The sequence below is a fragment of the Scyliorhinus torazame genome, chromosome 2 (genome assembly GCF_047496885.1).
Source record: "Scyliorhinus torazame isolate Kashiwa2021f chromosome 2, sScyTor2.1, whole genome shotgun sequence".
In the NCBI taxonomy this organism is placed as follows: Eukaryota; Metazoa; Chordata; class Chondrichthyes; order Carcharhiniformes; family Scyliorhinidae; genus Scyliorhinus; species Scyliorhinus torazame.
In genome coordinates this window covers 6,804,274-6,823,480 of record NC_092708.1, presented here as the reverse complement: position 1 = coordinate 6,823,480, position 19,207 = coordinate 6,804,274, and the positions used below count along the sequence as shown (strand labels likewise).

General features: G+C 57.3%; 1 protein-coding gene across 4 annotated transcripts in view; it reads left to right on the top strand.

Annotated features, from left to right (window-relative positions):
* Positions 1-19,207, top strand: part of LOC140385864 (natural resistance-associated macrophage protein 2-like) — a 285,160-nt gene that overhangs the window by 128,109 nt on the left and 137,844 nt on the right. For 2 of the 4 annotated variants that reach the window (XM_072468492.1, XM_072468486.1), the window contains one exon: positions 11,601-11,774. The exons of the other annotated variants lie outside the window; for them this stretch is intronic. The gene's annotated coding sequence lies outside the window, so the exon portion shown is untranslated. The remainder of the gene's footprint in view (positions 1-11,600; positions 11,775-19,207) is intronic. 4 annotated transcript variants of the gene reach the window in all.

Genomic DNA, 19,207 nt, shown 5'->3' with positions numbered 1-19,207 from the left:
ACGGTGACTCCGGACTGACAGACTCTCCCGGTAACGGGGACGGTGACTCCTGACTGACAGACTCCCGGTAATGGGGACGGTGACTCCGGGTTGACAGACTCTCCCGGTAACCGGGACGGTGACTCCGGGCTGACAGACTCTCCCGGTAACGGGGACGGTGACTCCGGCCTGACAGACTCTCCCGGTAACGGGGATGGTGACTCCGGGCTGACAGACTCCCGGTAACGGGGACGGTGACTCCGGGCTGACAGAATCTCCCGGTAACAGGGACAGTGACTCCGGGTTGACAGACTCTCCCGGTAACGGGGATGGTGGCTCCGAGTTGACAGACTCTCTCTGTAACGGGGACGGTGTCTCTCGGCTGACAGACTCTCCCGGTAACGGGGACGGTGTCTCCGGGCTGACAGAATCTCGGTAACAGGGACGGTGACTCCTGACTGACAGACTCCCGGTAACGGGGACGGTGACTCTGGGCTGACAGACTCCCGGTAACGGGGACGGTGACTCTGGGCTGACAGACACCCGGTAATGGGGATGGTGACTCCGGGTTGACAGACTCTCCCGGTAACGGGGACGGTGACTCTGGGCTGACAGACTCTCCCGGTAACGGGGACAGTGACTCCGGGCTGACAGACTCTCCCGGTAACGGGGACGGTGACTCCGGCTGACAGACTCTCCCGGTAACGGGGACGGTGACTCCGGCTGACAGACTCTCCCGGTAACGGGGACGGTGACTCCGGGCTGACAGACTCTCCCGGTAACGGGGACGGTGACTCCGGGCTGACAGACTCCCGGTAACGGGGACGGTGACTCCGTGCTGACAGACTCCCGGTCACGGGGACGGTGACTCCAGGCTGACAGACTCCCGGTAACGGGGACGGTGACTCCGGGCTGACAGACTCCCGGTAACGGGGACGGTGACTCCGGGCTGACAGACTCTCCCGGTAACGGGGACGGTGACTCCGGGCTGACAGACTCTCCCGGAAACGGGGACGGTGACTCTGGGCTGAAAGAATCCTGGTAACGGGGACGGTGACTCCGGGCTGACAGATTCTCCCGGTAACGGGGACGGTTACTCCGGGCTGACAGACTCTCCCGGTAACGGGGACGGTGAATCCGGGCTGACAGACTCTCCCGGTAACGGGGACGGTGACTCCGGGCTGACAGATTCTCCCGGTAACGGGGACGGTGAATCCGGGCTGACAGACTCTCCCGGTAACAGGGACGGTGACTCCGGGATGACAGAATCTCGGTAACGGGGACGGTGACTCTGGGCTGACAGACTCTCTCTGTAACGGGGACGGTGACTCCGGGCTGACAGATTCTCCCGGTAATGGGGACGGTGACTCCGGGCTGACAGAATCTCGGTAACGGGGACTGTGACTCCGGGCTGACAGATTCTCCCGGTAATGGGGACGGTGACTCCGGGCTGACAGAATCTCGGTAACGGGGACGGTGACTCCGGGCTGACAGATTCTCCCGGTAACGGGGACTGTGACTCCGGGCTGACAGATTCTCCCGGTAACGGGGACGGTGACTCCGGGCTGACAGACTCTCCCGGTAACAGGGACGGTGACTCCGGGCTGACAGACTCTCCCGGTCACGGGGGCGGTGACTCCGGGCTGACAGACTCCCGGTAACAGGGACGGTGACTCCGGGCTGACAGACTCTCCCGGTAACGGGGACGGTGACTCCGGGCTGACAGACTCTCCCGGTCACGGGGACGGTGACTCCGGGCTGACAGACTCTCCCGGTAACAGGGACAGTGACTCCGGGTTGACAGACTCTCCCGGTAACGGGGACAGTGTCTCTCGGCTGACCGACTCCCGGTAACGGGGACGGTGACTCCGGGCTGACAGAATCTCGGTAACGGAGACGGTGACTCCGGGCTGACAGACTCCCGGTAACGGGGACGGTGTCTCCAGGCAGACAGACTCTCCCGGTAACGGGGACGGTGCCTCCGGGCTGACAGAATCTCGTTAACGGGGACGGTGACTCCGGCCTGACAGACTCCCGGTAACGGGGACGGTGACTCCGGACTGACAGACTCTCCCAGTAACGGGGGTGGTGACTCCGGGCTGACAGACTCCCGGTCACGGGGACGTTGACTCCGGGCTGACAGACTCCCGGTAACGGGGACGGTGACTCCGGGCTGACAGACTCTCCCGGTAACAGGGACGGTGACTCCGGGCTGACAGACTCTCCCGGTCACGGGGGCGGTGACTCCGGGCTGACAGACTCCCGGTAACAGGGACGGTGACTCCGGGCTGACAGACTCTCCCGGTAACGGGGACGGTGACTCCGGGCTGACAGACTCTCCCGGTCACGGGGACGGTGACTCCGGGCTGACAGACTCTCCCGGTAACGGGGACGGTGTCTCTCGGCTGACCGACTCCCGGTAACGGGGACGGTGACTCCGGGCTGACAGAATCTCGGTAACGGAGACGGTGACTCCGGGCTGACAGAATCTCGTTAACGGGGACGGTGACTCCTGACTGACAGACTCCCGGTAACGGGGACGGTGACTCCGGGTTGACAGACTCTCCCGGTAACGGGGACGGTGACTCCGGGCTGACAGACTCTCCCGGTAACGGGGACGGTGACTCCGGCCTGACAGACTCTCCCGGTAACGGGGACGGTGACTCCGGACTGACAGACTCTCCCAGTAACGGGGGTGGTGACTCTGGGCTGACAGACTCCCGGTCACGGGGACGTTGACTCCGGGCTGACAGACTCCCGGTAACGGGGACGGTGACTCTGGGCTGACAGACTCTCCCGGTAACGGGGATGGTGACTCCGGGCTGACAGACTCTCCCGGCAACGGGGACGGTGACTCTGGGCTGACAGAATCCTGGTAACGGGGACGGTGACTCCGGGATGGCAGACTCCCGGTAACGGGGACGGTGATTCCGGGCTGACAGACTCTCCCGGTAACGGGGACGGTGACTCCTGACTGACAGACTCCCGGTAACGGGGACGGTGACTCTGGGCTGACAGACACCCGGTAATGGGGACGGTGACTCCGGGTTGACAGACTCTCCCGGTAACGGGGACGGTGACTCCGGGCTGACAGATTCTCCCGGTAACGGAGACGGTGAATCCGGGCTGACAGACTCTCCCGGTAACAGGGACGGTGACTCCGGGATGACAGAATCTCGGTAACGGGGACGGTGACTCTGGGCTGACAGACTCCCGGTAACGGGGACGGTGACTCCGGGCTGACAGATTCTCCCGGTAATGGGGACGGTGACTCCGGGCTGACAGAATCTCGGTAACGGGGACGGTGACTCTGGGCTGACAGACTCTCCCGGTAACGGGGACGGTGACTCCGGGCTGACAGACTCTCCCGGTAACAGGGACAGTGACTCCGGGCTGACAGACTCTCCCCGTAACAGGGACAGTGACTCCGGGCTGACAGACTCTCCCGGTAACGGGGATTGTGGCTCCGGGTTGACTGACTCTCCCGGTAACAGGGACAGTGACTCCGGGCTGACAGACTCCCGGTAACGGGGACGGTGACTCCGGGCTCATTGACTCTCCCGGTAACGGGGACGGTGACTCCGGGCTGACAGACTCTCCCGGTAACAGGGACAGTGACTCCGGGCTGACAGACTCTCCCGGTAACGGGGATTGTGGCTCCGGGTTGACAGACTCTCCCGGTAACGGGGACGGTGACTCCGGGCTGACAGACTCTCCCGGTAACGGGGACGGTGTCTCTCGGCTGACAGACTCCCGGTAACGGGGACGGTGACTCCGGGCTGACAGAATCTCGGTAACGGGGACGGTGACTCCGGGCTGACAGAATCTCGTTAACGGGGATGGTGCCTCCTGACTGACAGACTCCCGGTAATGGGGACGGTGACTCCGGGTTGACAGACTCTCCCGGTAACGGGGACGGTGACTCCGGGCTGACAGACTCTCCCGGTAACGGGGACGGTGACTCCGGGCTGACAGACTCCCGGTAACGGGGACGGTGTCTCCAGGCTGACAGACTCTCCCGGTAACGGGGATGGTGACTCCGGGCTGACAGACTCCCGGTAACGGGGACGGTGACTCCGGGCTGACAGACTCTCCCGGTAACGGGGACGGTGACTCCGGGCTGACAGAATCTCGTTAGCGGGGACGGTGACTCCTGACTGACAGACTCCCGGTAATGGGGACGGTAACTCCGGGTTGACAGACTCTCCCGGTAACGGGGACGGTGACTCCGGGCTGACAGACTCTCCCGGTAACGGGGACGGTGACTCCGGCCTGACAGACTCTCCCGGTAACGGGGATGGTGACTCCGGGCTGACAGACTCTCCCGGTAACGGGGACGGTGACTCCGGTCTGACAGACTCTCCCGGTAATGGGGACGGTGACTCCGGCCTGACAGACTCTCCCGGTAACGGGGACAGTGAATCCGGGCTGACAGAATCCCGGTAACGGGGACGGTGACTCCGGGCTGACAGAATCTCGTTAACGGGGACGGTGACTCCGGGCTGACAGACTCTCCCGGTAACGGGGATGGTGGCTCCGGGTTGACAGACTCCCCGGTAACGGGGACGGTGACTCCGGGCTGACAGATTCCCGGTAACGGGGATGGTGACTCCTGACTGACAGACTCCCGGTAACGGGGACGGTGACTCCGGGCTGACAGACTCTCCCGGTAACGGGGCGGTGACTCCGGGCTGACAGAATCTCGTTAACGGGGACGGTGACTCCTGACTGAAAGACTCCCGGTAATGGGGACGGTGACTCCGGGTTGACAGACTCTCCCGGTAACGGGGACGGTGACTCCGGGCAGACAGAATCTCGGTAACGGGGACGGTGACTCCGGGCTGACAGACTCCCGGTAACAGGGACGGTGACTCCGGGCTGACAGACTCTCCCGGTAACGGGGATGGTGACTCCGGGCTGACAGACTCTCCCGGTAACGGGGACGGTGACTCCGGTCTGACAGACTCTCCCGGTAATGGGGACGGTGACTCCGGACTGACAGACTCTCCCGGTAACGGAGACGGTGACTCCGGACTGACAGACACTCCCGGTAACGGGGACGGTGACTCCTGACTGACAGACTCCCGGTAACGGGGACGGTGACTCTGGGCTGACAGACACCCGGTAATGGGGACGGTGACTCCGGGTTGACAGACTCTCCCGGTAACGGGGACGGTGACTCCGGGCTGACAGATTCTCCCGGTAACGGGAACGGTGAATCCGGGCTGACAGACTCTCCCAGTAACAGGGATGGTGACTCCGGGATGACAGAATCTCGGTAACGGGGACGGTGACTCTGGGCTGACAGACTCCCGGTAACGGGGACGGTGACTCCGGGCTGACAGACTCCCGGTAACGGGGACTGTGACTCCGGGCTGACAGATTCTCCCGGTAATGGGGACGGTGACTCCGGGCTGACAGAATCTCGGTAACAGGGACGGTGACTCCGGGCTGACAGAATCTGGTAACGGGGACGGTGACTCCGGGATGACAGACTCTCCCGGTCACGGGGACGGTGACTCCGGGCTGACAGAATCTCGGTAACAGGGACGGTGACTCCGGGCTGACAGAATCTGGTAACGGGGACGGTGACTCCGGGCTGACAGACTCTCCCGGTAACGGGGACGGTGACTCCGGGCTGACAGACTCTCCCGGTAACGGGGACGGTGACTCCGGGCTGACAGACTCTCCCGGTAACGGGGACGGTGACTCATGGCTGACAGACTCCCGGTAACAGGGACGGTGACTCCGGGCTGACAGACTCTCCCGGTCACGGGGACGGTGACTCCAGGCTGACAGACTCCCGGTCACGGGGACGGTGACTCCGGGCTGACAGACTCCCGGTAACAGGGACGGTTACTCCGGGCTGACAGACTCTCCCGGTAACGGGGACGGTGACTCATGGCTGACAGACTCCCGGTAACAGGGACGGTGACTCCGGGCTGACAGACTCTCCCGGTCACGGGGACGGTGACTCCAGGCTGACAGACTCCCGGTCACGGGGACGGTGACTCCGGGCTGACAGACTCCCGGTAAGAGGGACGGTTACTCCGGGTTGACAGACTCTCCCGGTAACGGGGACGGTGACTCCGGGCTGACAGAATCTCGGTAACGGGGACGGTGACTCCGGGCTGACAGACTCCCGGTAACAGGGACGGTGACTCCGGGCTGACAGACTCTCCCGGTAACGGGGATGGTGACTCCGGGCTGACAGACTCTCCCGGTAACGGGGACGGTGACTCCGGTCTGACAGACTCTCCCGGTAATGGGGACGGTGACTCCGGACTGACAGACTCTCCCGGTAACGGAGACGGTGACTCCGGACTGACAGACACTCCCGGTAACGGGGACGGTGACTCCTGACTGACAGACTCCCGGTAACGGGGACGGTGACTCTGGGCTGACAGACACTCGGTAATGGGGACGGTGACTCCGGGTTGACAGACTCTCCCGGTAACGGGGACGGTGACTCCGGGCTGACAGATTCTCCCGGTAACGGGAACGGTGAATCCGGGCTGACAGACTCTCCCGGTAACAGGGATGGTGACTCCGGGATGACAGAATCTCGGTAACGGGGACGGTGACTCTGGGCTGACAGACTCCCGGTAACGGGGACGGTGACTCCGGGCTGACAGACTCCCGGTAACGGGGACTGTGACTCCGGGCTGACAGATTCTCCCGGTAATGGGGACGGTGACTCCGGGCTGACAGAATCTCGGTAACGGGGACGGTGACTCTGGGCTGACAGACTCCCGGTAACGGGGACGGTGACTCCGGACTGACAGACTCTCCCGGTCACGGGGACGGTGACTCCGGGCTGACAGACTCTCCCGGTCACGGGGACGGTGACTCCGGGCTGACAGAATCTCGGTAACAGGGACGGTGACTCCGGGCTGACAGAATCTGGTAACGGGGACGGTGACTCCGGGCTGACAGACTCTCCCGGTCACGGGGACGGTGACTCCGGGCTGACAGAATCTCGGTAACAGGGACGGTGACTCCGGGCTGACAGAATCTGGTAACGGGGACGGTGACTCCGGGCTGACAGACTCTCCCGGTAACGGGGACGGTGACTCCGGGCTGACAGACTCTCCCGGTAACGGGGACGGTGACTCCGGGCTGACAGACTCTCCCGGTAACGGGGACGGTGACTCATGGCTGACAGACTCCCGGTAACAGGGACGGTGACTCCGGGCTGACAGACTCTCCCGGTCACGGGGACGGTGACTCCAGGCTGACAGACTCCCGGTCACGGGGACGGTGACTCCGGGCTGACAGACTCCCGGTAACAGGGACGGTTACTCCGGGCTGACAGACTCTCCCGGTAACGGGGACGGTGACGCCGGGCTGACAGACTCACCCGGTAACGGGGCCGGTGACTCTGGGCTGACAGACTCCCGGAAACGGGGACGGTGACTCTGGGCTGAAAGAATCTCGGTAACGGGGACGGTGATTCCGGGCTGACAGACTCTCCCGGTAACGGGGACGGTGACTCTGGGCTGACAGACACCCGGTAACGGGGACGGTGACTCCGGGTTGACAGACTCTCCCGGTAACGGGGACGGTGACTCCGGGCTGACAGATTCTCCCGGTAACGGGGACGGTGAATCCGGGCTGACAGACTCTCCCGGTAACAGGGTCGGTGACTCCGGGCTGACAGACTCTCCCGGCAACGGGGACGGTGACTCCGGGATGACATAACGGGGACGGTGACTCTGGGCTGACAGACTCCCGGTAACGGGGACTGTGACTCCGGGCTGACAGATTCTCCCGGTAATGGGGACGGTGACTCCGGGCTGACAGAATCTAGTTAACGGGGACGGTGACTCCTGACTGACAGACACCCGGTAACGGGGACGGTGACTCCTGACTGACAGACTCCCGGTAACGGGGACGGTGACTCTGGGCTGACAGACACCCGGTAATGGGGACGGTGACTCCGGGTTGACAGATTCTCCCGGTAACGGGGACGGTGACTCTGGGCTGACAGACTCTCCCGGTAACGGGGACGGTGACTCCGGGCTGACAGAATCTCGGTAACGGGGACGGTGACTCCGGGCTGACAGACTCCCGGTAACAGGGACGGTGACTCCGGGCTGACAGACTCTCCCGGTAACGGGGACGGTGACTCCGGGCTGACAGACTCTCCCGGTAACGGGGACGGTGACTCTGGGCTGACAGACTCTCCGGTAACGGGGACGGTGACTCCGGGCTGACAAACTCTCCCGGTAACGGGGACGGTGACTCTGGGCTGACAGAATCCTGGTAACGGGGATGGTGACTCCAGACTGACAGACTCTCCCGGTAACGGAGACGGTGACTCCGGACTGACAGACACTCCCGGTAACGGGGACGGTGACTCCGGGCTGACAGAATCTCGGTAACGGGGACGGTGACTCTGGGCTGACAGACTCCCGGTAACGGGGACGGTGACTCCGGGCTGACAGACTCTCCCGGTAACAGGGACGGTGACTCCAGGCTGACAGACTCTCCCGGTCACGGGGACGGTGACTCCGGGCTGACAGACTCCCGGTCACGGGGATGGTGACTCCGGACTGACAGACTCTCCCGGTAACGGGGACGGTGACTCCGGGTTGACAGACTCCCGGTAACGGGGACGGTGACTCCGGGCTGACAGACTCTCCCGGTAACAGGGACGGTGACTCCAGGCTGACAGACTCTCCCGGTCACGGGGACGGTGACTCCGGGCTGACAGACTCTCCCGGTAACAGGGACGGTGACTCCGGGCTGACAGAATCTCGGTAACGGGGACGGTGACTCCGGGCTGACAGACTCTCCCGGTAACGGGGACGGTGACTCCGGGCTGACAGAATCTCGGTAACGGGGACGGTGACTCCGGGCTGACAGACTCTCCCGGTAACAGGGACGGTGACTCCAGGCTGACAGACTCTCCCGGTCACGGGGACGGTGACTCCGGGTTGACAGACTCTCCCGGTAACGGGGATGGTGGGTCCGGGTTGACAGACTCTCTCTGTAACGGGGACGGTTTCTCTCGGCTGACAGACTTCCGGTAACGGGGACGGTGACTCCGGGCTGACAGAATCTCGGTAACGGGGACAGTGACTCCTGACTGACAGACTCCCGGTAATGGGGACGGTGACTCCGGGTTGACAGACTCTTCCGGTAACGGGGACGGTGACTCCGGGCTGACAGACTCTCCCGGTAACGGGGACGGTGACTCCGGGCTGACAGACTCCCGGTAACGGGGACGGTGTCTCCAGCCTGACAGACTCTCCCCGTAACGGGGACGGTGACTCCGGGATGACAGACTCTCCCGGTAACGGGGACGGTGACTCCGGGCTGACAGACTCTCCCGGTAACGGGGACGGTGAATCCGGGCTGACAGACTCTCCCGGTAACGGGGCCGGTGACTCCGGGCTGACACACTCTCCCGGTAACGGGGATGGTGACTCCGGGCTGACAGACTCTCCCGGTAACGGGGATGGTGACTCCGGGCTGACAGACTCTCCCGGTAACGGGGCCGGTGACTCCGGGCTGACAGACTCTCCCGGTAACGGGGACGGTGACTCCGGTCTGACAGACTCTCCCGGTAACGGGGACGGTGACTCCGGGCTGACAGAATCTCGGTAACGTGGACGGTGACTCCGGGCTGACAGAATCTCGGTAACGGGGACGGTGACTCCGGGCTGACAGATTCTCCCGGTAACGGGGACGGTGACTCCGGGTTGACAGACTCTCCCGGTAACGGGGACGGTGACTCCGGGCTGACAGACTCTCCCGGTAACGGGGACGGTGACTCCGGGCTGACAGACTCCCGGTAACGGGGACGGTGTCTCCAGCCTGACAGACTCTCCCCGTAACGGGGACGGTGAATCCGGGATGACAGACTCTCCCGGTAACGGGGACGGTGACTCCGGGCTGACAGACTCTCCCGGTAACGGGGACGGTGACTCCGGGCTGACAGACTCTCCCGGTAACGGGGCCGGTGACTCCGGGCTGACACACTCTCCCGGTAACGGGGACGTTGACTCCGGGCTGAAAGACTCTCCCGGTAACGGGGACGGTGACTCCATTCTGACAGACACTCCCGGTAACGGGGACGGTGACTCCGGGCTGACAGTCTCTCCCGGTAACGGGGATGGTGACTCCGGGCTGACAGACTCTCCCGGTAACGGGGACGGTGACTCCGGGCTGACACACTCTCCCGGTAACGGGGACGTTGACTCCGGGCTGAAAGACTCTCCCGGTAACGGGGACGGGGACTCCGGGCTGACAGACTCTCCCGGTAACGGGGATGGTGACTCCGGGCTGACAGACTCTCCCGGTAACGGGGACGGTGACTCCGGGCTGACAGACTCTCCCGGTAACGGGGCCGGTGACTCCGGGCTGACAGAATCTCCCGGTCACGGGGACGGTGACTCCGGTCTGACAGAATCTCGGTAACGGGGACGGTGACTCCGGTCTGACAGACTCTCCCGGTAACGGGGACGGTGACTCCGGGCTGACAGACTCCCGGTAACGGGGACGGTGACTCCAGGCTGACAGAATCTCGGTAACGGGGACGGTGACTCCGGGCTGACAGACTCTCCCGGTAACGGGGACGGTGACTCCGGTCTGACAGACTCTCCCGGTAACGGGGACGGTGACTCCGGGCTGACAGAATCTCGGTAACGGGGACGGTGACTCCGGGCTGACAGAATCTCGGTAACGGGGACGGTGACTCCGGGCTGACAGACTCTCCCGGTAACGGGGACGGTGACTCCGGGCTGACAGAATCTCGGTAACGGGGACGGTGACTCTGGGCTGACAGACTCCCGGTAACGGGGACGGTGACTCTGGGCTGACAGAATCTCGGTAACGGGGACGGTGACTCCGGGCTGACAGAATCTCGGTAACGGGGACGGTGACTCTGGGCTGACAGACCCCCGGTAACGGGGACGGTGACTCTGGGCTGACAGAATCTCGGTAACAGGGACGGTGACTCCGGGCTGACAGATTCTCCCGGTAACGGGGACGGTGACTCTGGGCTGACAGAATCTCGGTAACGGGGACGGTGACTCTGGGCTGACAGACCCCCGGTAACGGGGACGGTGACACACTCTCCCGGTTGAATTGCCGGTTTGTGACAAAACCCTTTTTAAAGCCAGGGTCCAGTTATTGTGATGTCATCCCCTTTCCTGAGCCGCTATTGGCCGGTGTTCCGCTAGCCATGGGTGGGTCCTATGCATCTGGCATCACTGATTGGCTGATTCACATAATAACTAGGAGCAGGAATCGGCCATTCAGCCCCTCGAGCCTGCTATGCTCTTCAATGAGATCATGGCTGATCTTTTGTGGTCTCAGCTCCACTTATCCGCCCGCTCACCGTAACCCTTAATTCTTTTACCATTCAAAAATCTAATCTATCTTTGCCTTAAAATCATTCACGAGGTCACCGCAACTGCTTCACTGGGCAGGGCCCTCCACAGATTCACAACCCTTTGGGTGAAGAAGTTCCTCCTAAACTCAGTCCTAAATCTACTTCCCCTTATTTTGAGGCTATGCCCCCTCGTTCTGCTTTCACCCGCCAGTGGAAACAACCTGCCCGCATCTATCCTATCTATTCCCTTCATAATTTTATATGTTTCTTGTTTCTATAGATCCCCCCTCATCCTTCTAAATTCCAACGAGTACAGTCCCAGTCTACTCAACCTCTCCTCAGAAGCTAATCCTCTCAAATCCAGAATCAACCGAGTGAATCTCCTCCGCACCCCCTCCAGTGACAGTACGTCCTTTATCAAGTTCGGAGACCAATGCTGTACACAGTACTCCAGGTGAGGGTATGATTTACTCATGTGTACAAGGTAGAGTAGGTGAAGAGATTAAGATTTCAGAGATACAGGAGTAAGTCAATCTTCAATGGTGAGAGTTTAGAATGAGAATTAGCAGAAAAGGTGGTAATATGTGGAATTACTGGTGAAGTGAGTGGTATTCCATTGTGTCAGATAAGGTTAGAGAGTTTGGTGAAATCTGATGGTAGGAGTAATAGAGAAATAAGCTTTTGCAGGAGCATGCTTTATCCTGGGTAACGATCACACGGAGGAGTGACACCTACTGTGGTTGAAAAGCTGGTGGAAAGTCAATAAACAGGGATGTTGCAAGAAGCATATGCTGGGGCTTTTCCAGATTATGTGGTAACAGGTTAACAAAGCCACAGGTTGGGACAGGAGGAAGAGAAATCAAGAGTGTCGAGAGGGAGGCTGAGGTTCAGTCATCAGAAACAATCTTTGACCAGATGGTTGGTAAAGAACAAAAGCAGGTGGAGGATGAAGCGGATATTTGAGAAATTGATAGGATTACAAGAGAAGAATTTAGAGATAAAGCAGTTTTTCCAGAAAGCATATACAGAAGTAGAATCTGACTGTATACCAGAGTGTTATTACATTAGAAATAATGTACTAACAAGGAAGTGGAGACCTTCACTCAAGCAAAAATAAAAAAACATTTTTATTGGCCTGAACTGCATAAGGGTGATGTGGTTGTGTTTTGCTATACATGTGACACATGGTGGGTAATAGGAAATCTCAAACGGTAATCAAACCAAGACCTTTAATATCCATTTTGGCATTTGAGCTATCTTTCACTAGGGTCCTAATTGATTGTGTGGGACCCTTTCCGAAAGCAAAAAGTGGGAATCGGAATTTGTTAACAATAATGGATGGGTCGACTAGATTTCCAGAGGCTGTTTCATTACAAAATATAACAGCTAAGCGGGTTGTGGGGGAGTAAACGAAATCTGTTTCCAGATATGGAACACCAAAAAGAAATCCAGTCGGATCGGGGATCCAATCTTATGTCCAACTAATTCAGGGAGGTTTTGGATAACTTAGGTGTAAAGCAGTTTAAATCAACTGCATATCATCCAGAATCACAGTGAACAATAGAAGGGGAGCATAAAAACGTTAAAGACCAGATTGATGCCTGTAGTCAGCATTAGCCAGAGGATTGGGACAAAGGAATTCCATTTGTACTATTTGCAATGAGGGAGGCACTTAACGAATCAACTAAATTCAGTCCATTCAAATAGATTTTTGGTCATGAAGAAAAAGGACTACTTAAATTGAGTGAGGAGAAATGGGTGAGTCAGCATTCGGAGACTACGTTGTCAGACTATGTGTCAAACATTATGAAAAATGAAATGAAAATCGCTTATTGTCACAAGTAGGCTTCAATGAGGTTACTGTGAAAAGCCCCTAGTCGCCACATTCCGGCGCCTGTTCGGGGAGGCTGTTCCGGGAATTGAACCGTGCTGCTGACCTGCCTTGGTCGGCATTCAAAGCCAACGATTTAGCTCTGTGCTAAACAGGGAGAAAATGTAGGGAGAAAATACCTAGGGCTGGTGAGTTGGCTAGGAAGCAGTTAAAATTGTCACAACATGTGATGAAAAAAAAAGCGTATAAAAAATTAAAACCTCGTAATTTTGTATCGTAACCATTCTCTGCTATCCAATAATGCACCTGGATTTTCCTGGTAATACAAACTCGGAGTTTTGTTCATGCGGAGAAAGTATTAATATTGTCAATATGGTAGGTGAACCATTAAAAGGAAGACTTAGTGGGCCTTATCAAATCGAAAGAAAAATGAGAGAGGTGAATTAATTGATAACAACATCGGACAGATGGAAAGCTCACAGAGTGTGACATGTTAATCCGGTCAAAAGGTATTCTGATAGAGGAGGAAAAAAGGAAGATGTGTTCATTGTTATAATGCAGAGAGAAGAGATAAATCCAGATGACCTCTCTCTCCCTCCCTCTGGGATCTCCCTCTCTCAGGAATCTCTCTCTCTCTGGGACCTCCCTCCCTCAGGGATCTCTCCCTCTCTGGAATCTCTCTCTGGGCTATCTCTCTCTGGGGTCGCTCTCCCATGGATCTCTCTCTCTCTCACGGAAATCTCTCTCTCTGGTATCTCTCCCTCTCTGGGATCTCTGTCGCTCTCGGGAATCTATCTCTGGGATCTCTCTCTCTCTGGGATCTCTCTCTCTGGGCTCTCTCTCTCTCTCGGGAACTCTCTCACTCTCTCTGGGATCTCTCTCTCTCTCTGGGATCTCTCGCTCTCTGGGATCTGTCTCTCTTTGGGATCTGTCTCTCTATGGGATCTCTCTCTCTCTCTCTCTGGAACCTCTCCCTGGGATCTCTCTCTCCCTGGGATCTCTCTCTCTCTGGGATCTCACTCTCTGGGATCTCTGTCTCTCTCTGGAATCTCTCTCTCTGGGATCTCTCTCTGGGATATCTCTGGAATCTCTTTCTCTGTCTGGGATCTCACTCTCTGGGATCTGTCTCCCTCGGGAACCTCTCTCTGGGATCTCTCTCTCTGGGATCTCTCTCTCTCTCTCCGGGATCAATCTCTCTCTCTCTCTCTCTGGGATCTCTTTCTCTCTGAGATATCTCTCTCTCTAAGTGATCTCTCTCTCCCTCTGGAATCTCTATCTCTCTCAGGGATCTCTCTCTCTCTGGGATCTCTCTCGCTCTGGGATCCCTCTCTCTGGGATCTCTCTCACTCTCTGGAATCTCTCTCTCTCTCTGGGATCTCTCTCTCTCTATGTGGGATCTCTCTCTCTGGAATCTCTGCCTCTGGGATCTCACTCTCTCTCTGTGATCTCACTTTCTCTCTGGGGTCTCTCTCTCTCCGGGATCTCTCTCTCTCTGGGATCACTCTCTCTGGAATCTCTCTCTGGGATCTCTCTCTCTATCTGGGATCCCACCCTCTCTCTGGGATCTCTCTCTCTCTCGGATCTCTCTCTCTCTCTGGGATTTCGCTCTCTCTCTGGGATCTCTCTCTCTGGGATCTCTCTCTCTCTCTGGAACCTCTCCCTGGTATCTTTCTCGCTCTGCGATCTCTATCTCTGGGACCTCTCTCTCTCTCTCTCTGGGATCTCTCTCACTCTGGGATCTCTGTCTCTTTCTGGAATCTCTCTCTATAGGATCTCTCTCTCTGGGATCTCTCTGGAATCTATCTATCTGTCTGGGATCTCACTCTCTGGGATCTCTCTCTCTCTAGGGAACATCTCTCTAGCATCTCTCTCTGGGATCTCTCTCTCCGGGATCTCTCTCTCTCTCTCTGGGATCTCTCTCTCTCTCTGGGATCTCTCCCTCTCTGTGATCTCTCCCTCTCTGTGATCTCTTTCTCTCTGGGATCTCTTTCTCTCTGGGATCTCTCTCTCTCTCTGGGATCTATATCTCTCTCTGGAATCTCTATCTCTCTCAGGGATCTCTCTCTCTGGGATCTCTCTCTCTCCCTGGGATCCCTCTCACTGGGATCTCTCTCTCACTGGGATCTCTCTCTCTCTGGAATCTCTCACTCGATCTGGGATCTATCACGCTCTGGGACCCCTCTCTTTGGGATCTCACTCTCTCTCTGGGGTCTCTCTCTCTCCGGGATCTCTTTCTCTCTCTCTCTGGGATCACTCTCTCTGGAATCTCTCTCTGGGATCTCTCTCTCTCTGGGATTTCGCTCTCTCTCTGGGATCTCTCTCTCTCTCTCTGGAACCTCTCCCTGGTATCTTTCTCGCTCTGCGATCTCTATCTCTGGGATCTCTCTCTCTCTCTCTCTCTCTGGGATCTCTCTCACTCTGGGATCTCTGTCTCTTTCTGGAATCTCTCTCTATAGGATCTCTCTCTCTGGGATCTCTCTGGAATCTATCTCTCTGTCTGGGATCTCACTCTCTGGGATCTCTGTCTCTCTAGGGAACATCTCTCTAGCATCTCTCTCTGGGATCTCTCTCTCCGGGATCTCTCTCTCTCTCTCTGGGATCTCTCTCTCTCTCTGTGATCTCTCCCTCTCTGTGATCTCTCCCTCTCTGTGATCTCTTTCTCTCTGGGATCTCTCTCTCTCTCTGGGATCTATATCTCTCTCTGGAATCTCTATCTCTCTCAGGGATCTCTCTCTCTGGGATCTCTCTCTCTCTGGGATCCCTCTCACTGGGATCTCTCTCTCACTGGGATCTCTCTCTCTCTGGAATCTCTCACTCGATCTGGGATCTATCACGCTCTGGGACCCCTCTCTTTGGGATCTCACTCTCTCTCTGGGGTCTCTCTCACTCCGGGATCTCTTTCTCTCTCTCTCTGGGATCACTCTCTCTGGAATCTCTCTCTGGGATCTCTCTCTCTCTGGGATTTCGCTCTCTCTGGGATATCTCTCTCTCTCTGGAACCTCTCCCTGGTATCTTTCTCGCTCTGCGATCTCTCTCTCTGGGATATCTCTCTTTTCTCTCTCGCTGGGATCTCTCTCTCTCAGGGATCTCTGTCTCTCTCTAGGATCTCTCTCTCTGGGATCTCTCTGGAATCTATCTCTCTGTCTGGGATCTCACTCTCTGGGATCTCTCTCTCTCTCGGGAACATCTCTCTAGCATCTCTCTCTCTGGGATCTCTCTCTCCGGGATCTCTCTCTCTCTCTCTCTTGGATCTCTCTCTCTCTCTATGATCTCTCCCTCTCTGTGATCTCTCCATCTCTGTGATCTCTCCCTCTCTGGGATCTCTTTCTCTCTGGGATCTCTCTCTCTCTCTCTGGGATCTCTATCTCTCTGGAATCTCTATCTCTCACTGGGATCTCTCTATCTCTGGAATCTCTCACTCGATCTGGGATCTCTCTCGCTCTGGGACCCCTCTCTTTGGGATCTCACTCTCTCTCTGGGATCTCACGCTCTCTCTGGGGTCTCTCTCTCTCTCCGGGATCTCTCTCTCTCTCTCTGGGATCACTCTCTCTGGAATCTCTCTCTGGGATCTCTCTCTCTCTCTGGGATCCGGCCCTCTCTCTGGGATCTCTCTCTCTCTTGGATCTCTCTCTCTCTCTCTGGGATTTCGCTCTCTCTCTGGGATCTCTCTCTCTGGGATCTCTCTCTCTCTCTCTGGAATCTCTCCCTGGTATCTTTCTCGCTCTGCGATCTCTCTCTCTGGGATCTCTCTCTCTCTGGGATCTCTCTCTCTGGGATCTCTCTCTCTCTCTCTGGAATCTCTCCCTGTTATCTTTCTCGCTCTGCGATCTCTCTCTCTGGGATCTCTCTCTCTCTCTCTGGGATTTCTGTCTCTCTCTCGAATCTCTCTCTCTGGGATTTCTCTGGAATCTATCTCTCTGTCTGGGATCTCACTCTCTGGGATCTCTCTCTCTCTCTCGGGAACACCTCTCTAGCATCTCTCTCTCTGGGATCTCTCTCTCCGGGATCTCTCTCTCTCTGGGATCTCTCTCTCTCTGGGCTCTCTCTCTCTCTCTCCGGGATCTCTCTCTCTCTCTCTCTCTGGGATCTCTCTCTCTCTCTCTCTGTGATCTCTCCCTCTCTGGGATCTCTCTCTCTCTGGGCTCTCTCTCTCTCTCTGGGATCTCTATCTCTCTCTGGAATCTCTATCTCTCTCAGGGATCTCTCTCTCTGGGATCTCTCTTGCTCTGGGATTCCTCTCACTGGGATCTATCTCTCTCTGGAATCTCTCACTTGATCTGGGATCTCTCTCGCTCTGGGACCCCTCTCTTTGGGATCTCTCTCTCTCTCTTGAATCTCTCTCGTGATCTGGAATCTCTCTCTATGTGGGACCTCTCTCTCTGGAATCTCTCCCTCTGGGATCTCACTCTCTCTGGGACCTCACTCTCTCTCTGGAATCTCACTCTCTCTCTCTCGGATCTCTCTCTCTGGGGTCTCTCTCCTCAGGGATCTCTCTCTCTCTGGGATATCTGTCGCTCTGGGATCTATCTCTCTGGAATCTCTCTCTATATATGGGATCTCTCTCTGTGGAATCACTCACTCTGGGATCTCACTCTCTCTCTGGGGTCTCTCTCTCTGGGATCTCTCTCTGGGATCTCTCTCTCTCTGGGATCTTGCTCTCTCTGGGATCTATCTCTATGTCTCTGGGATTTTCTCTCTGGGATCTCTAGCTGTGGGATCCCTCTCTCTCTCTGGGATCTCTCTCATCTCTGGGATCTCTCTTCTGGAATCTCTCCCTCTCTCTCAAGAATCTCTCTCTCTCTGGGATCTCTCTCTCGCTCTCACTGGAATCCCTCTCTACCTCTGGGATCTCCCTCTCTCTCTGTGATCTCTCTCTCTATCTGGGATCTCTCTCTCTGGGATCTCTCTCCTCTGGAATATCTCTCTCTGGGACCTCTCTCTCACCCAGGAATCTCTCTTTCTCGGATATCTCTCTCTCTGGGATCACTCTCTGGAATCTCTTGCTCTCTGGGATCTCTCTCTCTGGGATCTCTATCTCTCTCTATCTGGGATCTCTCTCTCTGGGATCTCTCTCCTCTGGAATATCTCTCTCTGGGATCTCTCCCTCCCTCTGGGATCTCTCTCTCTCTCTGGGAGCTCTCTCCCTCTGGGATCTCTCTCTCTCTGGGATCTCTGTCTCTCTCTAGGAACACTCTCTCTGGGATCTCTCTCTCTGGGATCTCTCTCTCTGTAATCTCTCTCCATGGAATCTCTCTCTCAAGGATCTCTCTCTCTCTGGGATTTCTCTCTCGCTCTCTCTGGAAACTCTCTCTATCTCTGGAATCTCTCTCTCTCTCTGGGAACTGACTCCTCTGGAATCCCTCTCTCTCTGGGATCTCTCTCTCTCTCTACCTGGGATCTCTCTCTCTCTTGGATCTCTCTCTGTCTGGGATTTTTCTATCTCTGGGATCTCACTCTCTGGGATCTCTCTCAGGGATCACGCTCTCTCTCTGCGATCTCTCTCTCTCTCTCTCTCTCTCTGGGATCTCTCTATCTGGGATCTCTCTCTCACTCTCTGAGATCGACCTCTCTGGGATCCCTCTCACTAGGATCTCTCTCTCAATCTCTCTGGGATCTCTCTCTCATCTCTGGGATCTCTCTCTCACTGGGATCTGTCTCCCTCTCTCTGGGATCTCTCTCTCTCTCTGGGATCTCTCTCTCTCTCTCCAGGATCTCTCGTTCTCTGGGATCGCTCTCTCTCTCTCTGAGCTCTCTCTCTCTCTGGGATCTCTCTCTCCCTCTGGGATCTCTGTTTCTCCCTGGAATCTCTCTCTCTCTCTCTCTGGGCTCTCTCTCGGGAACTCTCTCGGATCTCTCCCTTTATGGGATCTCTCTCGCTCTCGGGAATCTCTCTCTGGGATCTCACTCTCTCTGGGATCTCACTCTCTCTGGGATCTCTCTCTCTCTGGGATCTCTCTCTCTCTGGGATCTCTCTCTCTCTGGGATCTCTATCTTGGGAACTCTCTCTCCCTGGGATCTCTCTCTCTCTGGGCTCTCTCTCGGGAACTCTCTCGGAT